The 11,472-nt window shown below is 31.7% G+C and overlaps 1 pseudogene; it reads left to right on the top strand.

The window, feature by feature from the left end:
- The first annotated feature begins 4,990 nt into the window (after positions 1 to 4,990).
- LOC149549218 (metal transporter Nramp7.2-like) lies at positions 4,991 to 9,242 on the top strand (annotated as a pseudogene).
- The last annotated feature ends 2,230 nt before the right edge of the window (positions 9,243 to 11,472 follow it).

Genomic DNA, 11,472 nt, shown 5'->3' with positions numbered 1-11,472 from the left:
ATTTGGGAAGATGTAGATGGTTAAGATATAAAAATTGAAACCTTTATTTTGATCAATCAAACTTGGAAACCTTTATCAACTGGGATTGTTTCAAAAATGAAAACTTGAAACCTTATTGTGAATCAATTTTTTTATGAAATTATATTAATAAACCAAATTAATTATATAACTACACATTTTTGCATGTTGAATTGTCATATTTTATCTTGTAATGGGTTTTGGGTCTAGTTTTGACCAATTAGGTATGTTTACCAAAGGCTTGGGAAGTGATTTATTTGTGATGTTGTTATGTAATGTTGTGGTTTCATGATGTACCCTTTGAAGGTTTGATCAATTATTTATTTTTGGGTTCTAGTTCCTTGTATAAAACTGATGTGGACATTGTGATTTTATGAGATTTTTGTTATGAGTTTAGGGTAGGTTATCTTTGTGTATGTTGGCAAGTGGCTTGCAATGGAGGTTGGAGCCCTAAAGAGGCTTCTAGGATAACCCATTGTAAGTTGTATTAGTAAGTGATAATATTTCATTAATGGATTTTAAATTAATTAACAAGAGTTAGAGTATTACCTTGCCATGCCTCAAGTGCTAGTATAGGCTAGGATGGGAGCAGAAAGGATGCTCGATTTTGACCTTGTCTTATCAGTATGCCTTGTCTGCAAGAAATGATATTGATGTCACATATAGTCACTAGGGGGTGAATTCTAGAGAGGCTACCAAGGTAATCTTAGAGTTGGCTCATGCGATGACACTTGCCCACTTATATAGTAGGCTTCCAACGTGTCTTTGTTACCTCTAGGATTAGATATTACTTGTGTACTTGGTACTTTTGAGATAGATTTATATCAAGATTCCTTGATTTAGATTCTTGTTATGACTTTTGGATTATTATCCATTTGTGACTTGGGTTTATCTCCTCAACATAGTGAGAGTGGGTCATTTAGGTTCTACAAGGTCAGGTGGTAGTGTTTCTTATACCATTGAGATCCAACGGCTAGATGTCAATGCTGGAAGTATTTGTGTAGTTGTTCTATCCTTCTGATCTTGTGATTGTTTTCTATGGTCCTATTCTAACTTAATGTACTTTGATTTTTGAGATCCTAGGAGTATCTTATCATGATGTATATTCTTTTAGCATTTCATACTCTATGACTTGTACAGAGGATGATTATGTATTTTGGTTATGCCATGTGGTATCTTATGTACTTGTATATCATTTCATATGATTTTGTACTTATGGTTATTCTATGATGTGGACTTTTTTTAGTAATCATATTTAATCTTAAAATAAAATTTATGTCTATGATTCATCATCGTAGAACCCTTGAGAGATGTAACTATTAATGTATTGCTTATATATGTATGTGACTTATTGCTTCCACTATGTTATCTCTTGTTGTTTTAATCTTTCAAAAGAAAAATGTTTAGAAAACTTGGTGACATAATAGGTTAATTTATTTTGGCTTCCCTAGTTGGGCATTACAGGGTAAATTTGCATCCCTTTCTCTCTATTTGTTCATAACTAGGTAGTACTTTTAGTTACAGAGTACATCTATCTTGTGGGTTAGAATCCCACTAAGGTTCTCCCTAACCAGCTTTCCTCGAGAATAACTTTGATGCTATTTTGTCACGTGTTGTGGATCTTTTATTCATGTTTATCTTTCAAATCTATAATTAGTTTAAATTTTTTGAAGTAATAACTACATTACAAATTATTCACCCCCTAGTTTTATTAGCCTTCTTGTGGGCCTAATACCTTCATGATTTATTATGATATCATTTTCTTTCCTTTCACCTTAGGAATAGGGATCTCATTTCAATTTCATTTTCCCTATTGCATTCTATGGGTTCTAATGTTAAAGAAATTGCCAAAGCTAAGAGTTAGGGGAGAAATTTACTATCGTACAATAGGGATTAGTCTGTCACCTTTATAAGTGTCATATTTCCCTATTCCCTCTACATGTCATTTTAGTCCAAGAAACCCTAGCCTCACAATCCCCACCTTATGCTAGTGTTATCCTTGACCCAAGGCACAGTAAAAGGCTAAGGTTGAGGAACCCATTCTCAATAAATTGCCCTGGGCTCCTGTCACACCTCCCCTTCCATTGATGTGGCTGAAAAATCCAAAGGAAAAAAGAGTCACCCCTTAGAGAGTTTAAAGTCATGGAGGAAAAAAAGAAAATTATTATTATCTAGCAAATAGATTCAGATTTGGTAATTATTGATGAAGCCAATACTCCTCATTACTCAATTAGCCTTACCACCAAAACCAATGATAAAGGAAAAAATATGAAAGAGTCATCTTCTTCTATTGAGTTAGAGGACATGGAGAGTATAAAGGTGGAGGGAGAAAACATGGAGAAAGAAGCCCCATTGGCCAATGTTAACAATTAGTGAGAGCCCCTAAAATTATGTCAATCATTCTCCTAATCCTCCAACTAGAGTTAATTCTCCATCCTCTACCATCGAAATGGAAAAATATTATTGTGGAGGAGAAGTATCAAAGAGGAGGGTGGAGGTTATATTAGAGCAATTAAGAAAACCCTAGTTGATTTTGATGGGAAAATACACGAAATTGTTTGTTGCTTGCCTGACATGGATAAGAGACTACAAAAGGTTGTCTTCTTTGCACTTGAATTCATGCATAGCTCAATGATCGCTCTACGTTTGGTGTAGGAAAATTTTTATAAGGGAAAAACTAGCGAGGAGTAGGACTATATAAGGAACTATTGATGATTGAAAATTTGGCTAGGATGGTGTTATCTGAGCCTCCAAATTGCAAGAAAAAATGATGCTAGTATTTTCTTTTTTCTGGTTTTTTATGTTTGATAGCCTGGATGGCCTTAGACATTTTAAGACCATTTTTAGTTTTATGTTTTATATTCTAGACTTTATCTATTATAGCCTTGTGTAGCATACTTTGATTACTATCATTACAAATTATAATAGTTATATTAGTTTAGCCCAAGGTCTTTCATTGGTATTACTACCTTAATTAGTTTTGAGTGGAAGAAAATGTTGGTGTTTATTTCTTATTCTGTTGATAATGTATTGACAATGGCAATCTACTAACAATTCCCTTGTGTTATGTACAATGGGACAATTCCCTTATTTTTTGTTGTTTCTAATATAAAAACTACTACACATTAATTCAATTAATTCTAATTGTAATTAATGTACTTATGAATATACATCTTTAAGGGATCAAAGAAATTAAATTTCTACAACACATGATATTATACTTGAAGGTTTTAGATTTTAACTATTTGTGTCATACTCCATGATTTGGGAGTTTGAGCTAGAAAAGAGAAAATTATGATCAAAGATTATTTTCTCTTCTCTTTGCTCACTATCCTAATGATCAATTATCATTTTCTCTTCTCTAGCTCACCATCTTGTTGGTGAATCATTAAAAAATGATATTAAAAAATATGGGCACAATTAAATTACAAAGATATTGATTTTGGTAATAATAGATAATTATTAAAAGAACCCAAAATATTGCCCCTAAAAAATATGGACAAATATTCATGCTGAAAATTGTCAACTTTGAAAAAAATATCTACAAGTATTTTATATGGGAAAATGACTTACACAAGCATGTAACCATGATAAGGAAAATTCCAAAAGCCTTTCAATAAATAAAATAATATATAAATGATTAAAGGTCTTTAATTATGAAAAAAATTAAGAATATATTTAAAATGAAGATAAATCTTTCAATTTTCCACAAACATGACAAAATAATTAATAAATTATAAAAATTAATTATAAGTAATAGAGTATTTTATTTTATAATCTAAATATATGGTATTTTAATATTTATGATAAAGTATAATTTTATTTAGATTATTATAAAATAGAGGGGTATGAATGTTTCTAATTTTAAAATGTCTTAAAATGAGTTTAGAAACTTGCTTCGTCAATATTTAATATTTAATTCTATATTGTTTATTAGAATTTCCTTAAAATAGAATATATGAATATTAGAAACTTGTTTAATAAAATTTTAGAATATTAATATGTAATATAGATATTTTATATTTTTATTAGGGCGACATTTTTATTTGATTGGTTGAATTAGAAAATATTAATCACCATTTACTACAATAGGATTAGGGTAGCACAAATACAATAACAGCTATCAAAATGACCAAGCCTTCATTAAAAATTCACTGTGACCGTCACATTCAAATTGTTCGTTTTCATACTGACATGTTGAGTAACTAGCTGTAGTAGGTGGGCTTTGTCATCAGACAAGGAAAAATGCAACTTCCAAAAGTTGGAACAAAATAGAAAAACAAAACTGCCAAATGTCAGCTGAATGTTTTTCCCCTGTGGGAATGAAAGAGATGGTTCACCAAATCTGTTAAAAACCCCATTTCAAATAAGAAAAAGAAAGAAATGAAAAAGGAAATCATGAAAACAAAAATTTCCAACAAGTCAAAAGATGGTATTGTAATCCCCTTTTATGGCCTCATCGATACTTTGAAAGAACAGTCCAAGTAGGTCATTTATCATACCCGGCTGTTTTAAATACAATTGTCTCTGTCTCCCGAAGAATTGGGCAACAAAAGAGGAAAAATGTATATTTCCATGCATGAATTGCACTTTCAAGAAAGGCATGGTGTTTTTACAGATTATCAATTTGTACTATCTGAACATTAATTTTTAATGGAGGATGTGACATTTGATTAGCTCATGCCTCATGCAAATCTCCATTTCTTTCACTCAGTTTCATACTCTTCCCCTGCCCCCACAATATCAACATTAAGAAGCATTTATTGCTTTCATTGTGACATCTCTAAGGTGAATCCCTCAAGTCACTTGTAGGCCCAGCCCTTTTTCATGCCTCTTCTCCCATTATTATATTTTATATTTGAACTCTGCTGTTATAAGAATAGCTTCAGGAACTGAAAGTTCTTCATAGCTTGCAGAGTTAGTTACAAAGGATTCATTTTGTACTTGTGAAGTGTTTCTTTGTGTTGGAGAAATGGAAGTTCAATCAGGGCACCCTCAGCGTAGAGACATTACTGAAGAAGCTGAGAAAACCAGTGGAGCCTGGATTACTTCAGAGGGAGGAACATTGCCCATCACTAAGGCCCAGAATGAGGTAGACTCAGAAATAGGATAGCCACCATTAAATCAGAGTTTGTGATATATTTTTAGGATGGAATATATTTGTTTCATTCTTAGACATTTTATTTCTACATTTCACAATGATTACTGTGATTCGCTTATGGATTCTGCCACGTAGAATTTATTTATATCAATTTTAATGGATCGAATTTTGTGATCTATTATCATGATAAGAGAGCTATAGAAAGGAAAATAATTGATGATAGGTCATGGAATATGATCTAAACATTGGTACGAATAAATTCAACACAATCGAATCCAGAAACACAGCACTATGATCATTAGTTTCATTTTAAGTTTTTTTTTTTTTTTTTTTAAATAATTAATTTTAATTTGTATACAATTTCTTTGTACACCGTCCTAGAAACCTTGATTGTGTCTCTTGTGAGGTGGTTGAAGTGAAATCACAGTTTTTCTAGAGCTAAGTGGAAAACCATGAACATTCATTTTGTAGAGAGTACAATTTTTTGTCCTCTTATTCTGTATCACAGTGTTAAGCAATCCTCCTTTGTCATATTTATAATGGTAAGCAGCCTCTTTGCTTCAGCTTCAATGGTGTCAGATGTCTAATATATGTTCTTCTGACTATTTGTAAGTTGTAAACTATTGCAGAAGCCATGGTGGAGGAAATTATTAGAGTTTATTGGACCTGGGTTTCTGGTTTGCATAGCATATCTTGATCCTGGAAACTGTAAGTTACTGTAAATATCTAACCAGCCTTCTAAATGTGTGTTTGTGTTAATAACTTAATTTTGAGATAACTAATTGTTTTTTCTTTACTAATATATTTGATGTGCCTCAGTGGAGACCGACTTGCAGGCTGGTGCACAGTACAAATATGAGGTATATGTTCAATTAATATGTATAAGCAGTTTGGTATTATAAAAGAAGATCATTAATGATTCTTTTTCCTTGGCTTGCAGCTTCTCTGGATCATTCTCGTGGCATCAGTATTTGCCTTGATTATTCAATCTCTTGCAGCAAAACTTGGAGTCAGCACAGGTCAGTCTAGTCTCTGTTTGAAAACTGATAAGAATATTATGAATTTGGATATATTGATGGCAATATATATTATATTCAATGATGGGACTTTGGTTATGTTTCAGGCATGCATCTTGCTGAACATTACAGAGCAGAATATCCTACGAAACTAAATTTTGTATTGTGGATGCTAGCTGAAGTGGCTGTTATTGCAGCTGACATTCCTGAAGGTTGATATTTTGAAACATCAATGGATTAGTTTGTTATCAACAAAAAAAAATCAAAAGCAAGCGATAGATGCATATATAGATATTATCTTTTGGATCCCTACTAATTTTTATCTAATTGTGTTGCAGTCATTGGATCTGCTTTTGCACTGAACATGTTGTTTCACATACCTGTATGGGTTGGGGTTCTTATAACAGGACTGAGCACACTTCTGCTTCTTGGAATGCAACGATTTGGGGTAACCATTCCTTAGGTGCTAATTACATTGATGCATCTTGTTCTTTTGATTATTGAATTCTAATCAAGATAGAGTGATATATGAAGTGTAGATCAGAAAGTTGGAGATATTTGTGGCTCTTCTAGTCTTCATAATGCTGGGCTGCTTTATTGGAGAGCTAGCATATGCAAAGGCCAAATCCACAGAAATATTGAGAGGGATGTTCGTTCCTCAGCTAAAAGGAAGTGGAGCAACTGGTCTTGCCATTTCACTTCTTGGAGCCCTCGTTATGCCGTAAGTTCAGCTGTTTTTTTATCATAAATAATTGGAGTTAGATCTAAATAGGTAGAGACAACATGTCAACTACCACTTTTTTCATTTGAATACATGATGCTTGTCCTGATTTGATTATTAAATCAGGGTGTAGTCACATTTATCAACAATATTTTCAACTGCGTAGATTTTATAACCAATGAACTATGAACTTAAAGATGCAGAAATCATGTTTTAATGGCTGAAAGGCAAAACTATTAAGCTATTAAGGCCCCTTATGCTAAACTTTGATTCTTTACAACTTCATGTGCAGGCACAACTTATTTCTTCATTCTGCCTTAGTTCTATCCCGGAAAGTACCTCGTTCTGTTCCTGCAATTAATGTGAGTTTTATCCAACCAAGGAAAAGCCTAGGTCTTATTTCAATCAAATTTAATTGAATACAAGGAGGAGATTTAACTCTAACAAAATGGTGTTCTTCCTTGCAGTCGGCATACAAATATTTTGTTGCAGAAAGTGCAATTGCTCTGTTCGTTTCATTCATTATAAACGTGTCTATTGTGTCTGTGAGTGGTGCGGTTTGTTCAAAACCCAACTTATCACCTGACGACGTTGATAACTGTAGTGACTTGGACCTCAACAAATCTTCATTTCTTCTCAAAGTAAGATGATCCTACCTTCCTTCTTGATTCATGAATTGCTCTGCATTTGAATTTCTCCCACACCTATCATTTTCTTTTAATGAAATTGGCATTTTCAGTTCCAGTGTCCACACATCATCATTTTGAAAAAAAAAAATCTTTCCTTTTTGCAGTTAACTGTATTGCTAAAGAATCAATTTATCATGGCTTAATTTGTCAATGGTATGAACTTTAAAATAGTTATAAATCAGGTCCCTACGTTAATGTGTGTGTAGAATGTTCTTGGAGAATGGAGCTCAAAGGTTTTTGCAGTTGCATTGTTGGCATCTGGGCAGAGCTCAACTATCACAGGAACATATGCAGGGCAGTACGTCATGCAGGTAAAATGCCCGTAAATCTCCAGAAAATCCCCAATTTGAAAAGATTCATACCACATTTGAATATATCTTTTTGGGCATGGATACCACATTTAGATATCTGAAATTGGAAGGTAATGATTATTTATACGGATGATTCGAAACTTTTCTTAAAATGCTCAAAACATTTTCAGAACCCTGATAAAAATTTCTAAAAATCCCAATTTGAAAATACTTATCCCATTTAAACATTTTATTTGCTTCAAAAAATTTCACAGGGGTTTCTGAACCTCAAAATAAAAACATGGAAGCGTAATCTTATAACACGATGCATTGCAATAGTGCCGAGCTTAGTGGTGTCTGTCATCTGTGGATCTTCTGGTGCTGGAAAGCTAATTATCATTGCCTCGGTATGTATTTACAGTCTTTTTTCCGAAAATAAAAAATTTGTACTTAGATTTCGCTGGTCCTGAAAAAAATTGGCTCAACTCTTTCCATATACGTGTTCATGCAGATGATATTGTCATTTGAATTGCCATTTGCTTTGATCCCACTTTTAAAGTTCACTAGCAGCAAGACAAAAATGGGACCCCACAAAAACCCACTTCCAGTAAGCTATTATCTTTCTTATTAAATGGTTTAGAATAATATGTATGAGTTAGAATAATAAATTAGTTGATTTTGGATTTGATTGTATATATTTTTTGGCTTAATATTTTAGATTATATTATGTGTTGGATTATTAAGATGTTTGAGAATGTAAGGAGATGAACATTGATCACATTCTATGACATTCTTTGCATTCTCAAATATATAGAATGTGTATCATAGTGTGATTCAAAATATTGATAGAAAATACATATTATCATATTTTTTATATCAATGTTTTATATTACAATTCAAACATTCAGCAGAGTATGATTCGAAATATTTATGTTAAAAAATATACACAATCAAATCCAAAAACCACTATTTGATACCCTAATAGATTATAAAAGTCTAATAAAATTAATTTAAAAAAATATTCAACACCATCATTACTAATGTTGATAGAACTGGATCCAATATTTTGTCTCATTTAAACTAAAATGTACCCTTGAATTTTTATTGTAGATTGCAGTTGTTGCATGGGTACTTGGAACAGGTATTATATGCATCAATATATACTATCTTAGCACAGGTTTTGGAGGGTGGTTGGTGCATAATAATCTACCCAAGGTGGCTACAGTATTTATAGGGCTAATTGTGTTCCCCCTGATGCTTTTATATGTGGTTGTCATACTATATTTGACTTTTAGAGCAGAAAAGAAAGAGATATTTGTAGCACATGGAGTATTCACCCCTGAAACTGGCAATACCCCTGCAAGGGAACTTGAAGGCTATTAAACATCAATCAAAAGCTTCTTGTAAGGATTTTTATTGTTGTTCTACTTAATGGAGCATCCTAAGTTCGTCTAGTAGTGGAGAACTTGTGTTCTTGACAATGAGGTCAAAAATTCAAATCTTATAAGGATTGTATACCTCGTTCAAAGCACAATTATGTGTCTAAATCAAGAAGTATGAGAAAGTCTCATGTTACTGTAATCATATATAGACCCAAAAACATATAATTGATATTGTGGACTATAAAACTCCTTTCCTTTTCTTTCCTTTCCTTACAAGTCAACTTGAATAAAAGAAACCCACGTATGATTGAACATGAAAGTTGTAAATGTGAGATGGTTTGATCCCAATATTTAGCTTTGTGTATAATGTTTGATGTATCCATCCAAGAATTTTGTATAAAGACTATTTCCTTAAATTTGTATGCAACCTACAAATATCCAATGAATTTGGCATATACTTAATGAAACAAGTCATTTGAAAATGATAGTAATTTTTGTTCAAAATTTGAGAAGAAAATAATATTTGTTTACATGAATATTTTAGTGAAAATGAATTAATAATAAATTGTATCTAGATAAGTATTGTAGATAATGGATAGGGATTAGATGTTTGTTTGATTTAGCTAATGTATTAACTTTATTCTTGATTGTATCATTGTGCTAGAATATGTGCAGCTCAACTTGACTTTAAGAATTACAATAAAGGAAGATGCAACATGATTAGTCAAGGATATTTTTGATTGTAAATTATGTCATGTTGGGGTTTGGTCTTTAGATTTAATATCATCTCTAACCATTTTTTATGGATGAAAATTTTGTGAAATTATAAGTATACATAAAATAATGTAAAGCGGGAGCATATTAATATTTTAATGTAGAGTTTCATATTGCTACACTTTTCAATAATATAAACTCAACACAAAATAAAAAAGTGCGAGTATGATGTGAGGATGTAAATGGAAATGGAAATGGATCCTTTTATGGATCATGATATCTATCAAACTATTTTTGGGTTTACATATGACTTATAGTAATATGAAACTATCACCACATACTTCCTATGGGAGGCACCTTTACGTGCTACATACCTACCCCTACAAGATTTGAACTTGTGAGTTATCTTTCAACAGTAAGTTCACAAATATTAGGCCAATAATTTAGAACATGTAGAACCTTAAAGTCTATGCACATAATAGATATTACAAAATGAAAATATCCTTCAAATTGACTACACACTATCATTGCACATTGAAGAAGAAAAAAGATGAGTGATGTAACGTGGTAACTGATGCATACAAAATTGTAATAGTTCTAGATAATATTTGAACATTTTTAAAAATAAATCTAAGTTTAATGAACTACCTCTAAGAATCATGTGCATACAACGTGTGTGTGTTCACTTTTAAATATAATCTTGTGTGTGTGTATGGTGGCATGATCTCATATAATGTTACAATATGTAACCTTAGATTTTGTCATCTAAAGAGACAAATATAATTAGTTAACTTATGAAATAAAATGCCATAAATGTCCCTAATGGGAAAGCCTAGAATATGGTATGCATGAGGTAGCAATAAGGGATATGGAAGAAAAAAATGGCGAAGACAACCCATTTTTGGTCCTCTTACTAATTGTTATCAAGGTGGTTTATCTCTTTAGTGTCTAGTTGTTCAATCTAGATTATTCTTCTATATCTTACTACCAATATTTTGACTATAATGTCTCAACATAACTATTTATTTATGTATGCTTAAGTAATACAAAGTAAAGGCCAAGGGATAGTAAAAGGATAAATTATACAATGAAGGAAAGATTCATAAAAGATAATTAAGGTAAGACTCCTTGAATAATAGAAGATCTTTTTTATATAATGAATGCAAGGACCAAAAAAGACAAGAAGGCAAGGGTAAAGGTGATCTATAAACAAGGTCACATCTCACTCTATTATTAGGAAAATCAAGTTTCTAGGGTAGAGAACTCTAATAAAAACCTATAAATATTTTTTCTGAATGTCATTCTAATGATTCTTTCTTTAAAATATAAAGATATACAACACATTAAAAAAAATTAAAAATAGGCAAATCAAGCACATATAATTTTTCGTAGACAAAATTAAAATAAAAAGAAAAAATGTAGCTTTAGAAAGAAATTACCCTTTTTCTACTACAAATGAGTTGATTAAAGATGCTTATAATGATTAGATAATAGTAATTATCCCACACAATAATTTTGGAGCTCCTTTTAGACATTCTATA

This window comes from Cupressus sempervirens, chromosome 7 (genome assembly GCF_028749045.1).
Source record: "Cupressus sempervirens isolate cs-2001-9-10 chromosome 7, ASM2874904v1, whole genome shotgun sequence".
Lineage (NCBI taxonomy): Eukaryota > Viridiplantae > Streptophyta > Pinopsida > Cupressales > Cupressaceae > Cupressus > Cupressus sempervirens.
Note: the sequence above shows the minus strand (reverse complement) of the source record. Positions and strands in the feature narration are given on the sequence as shown.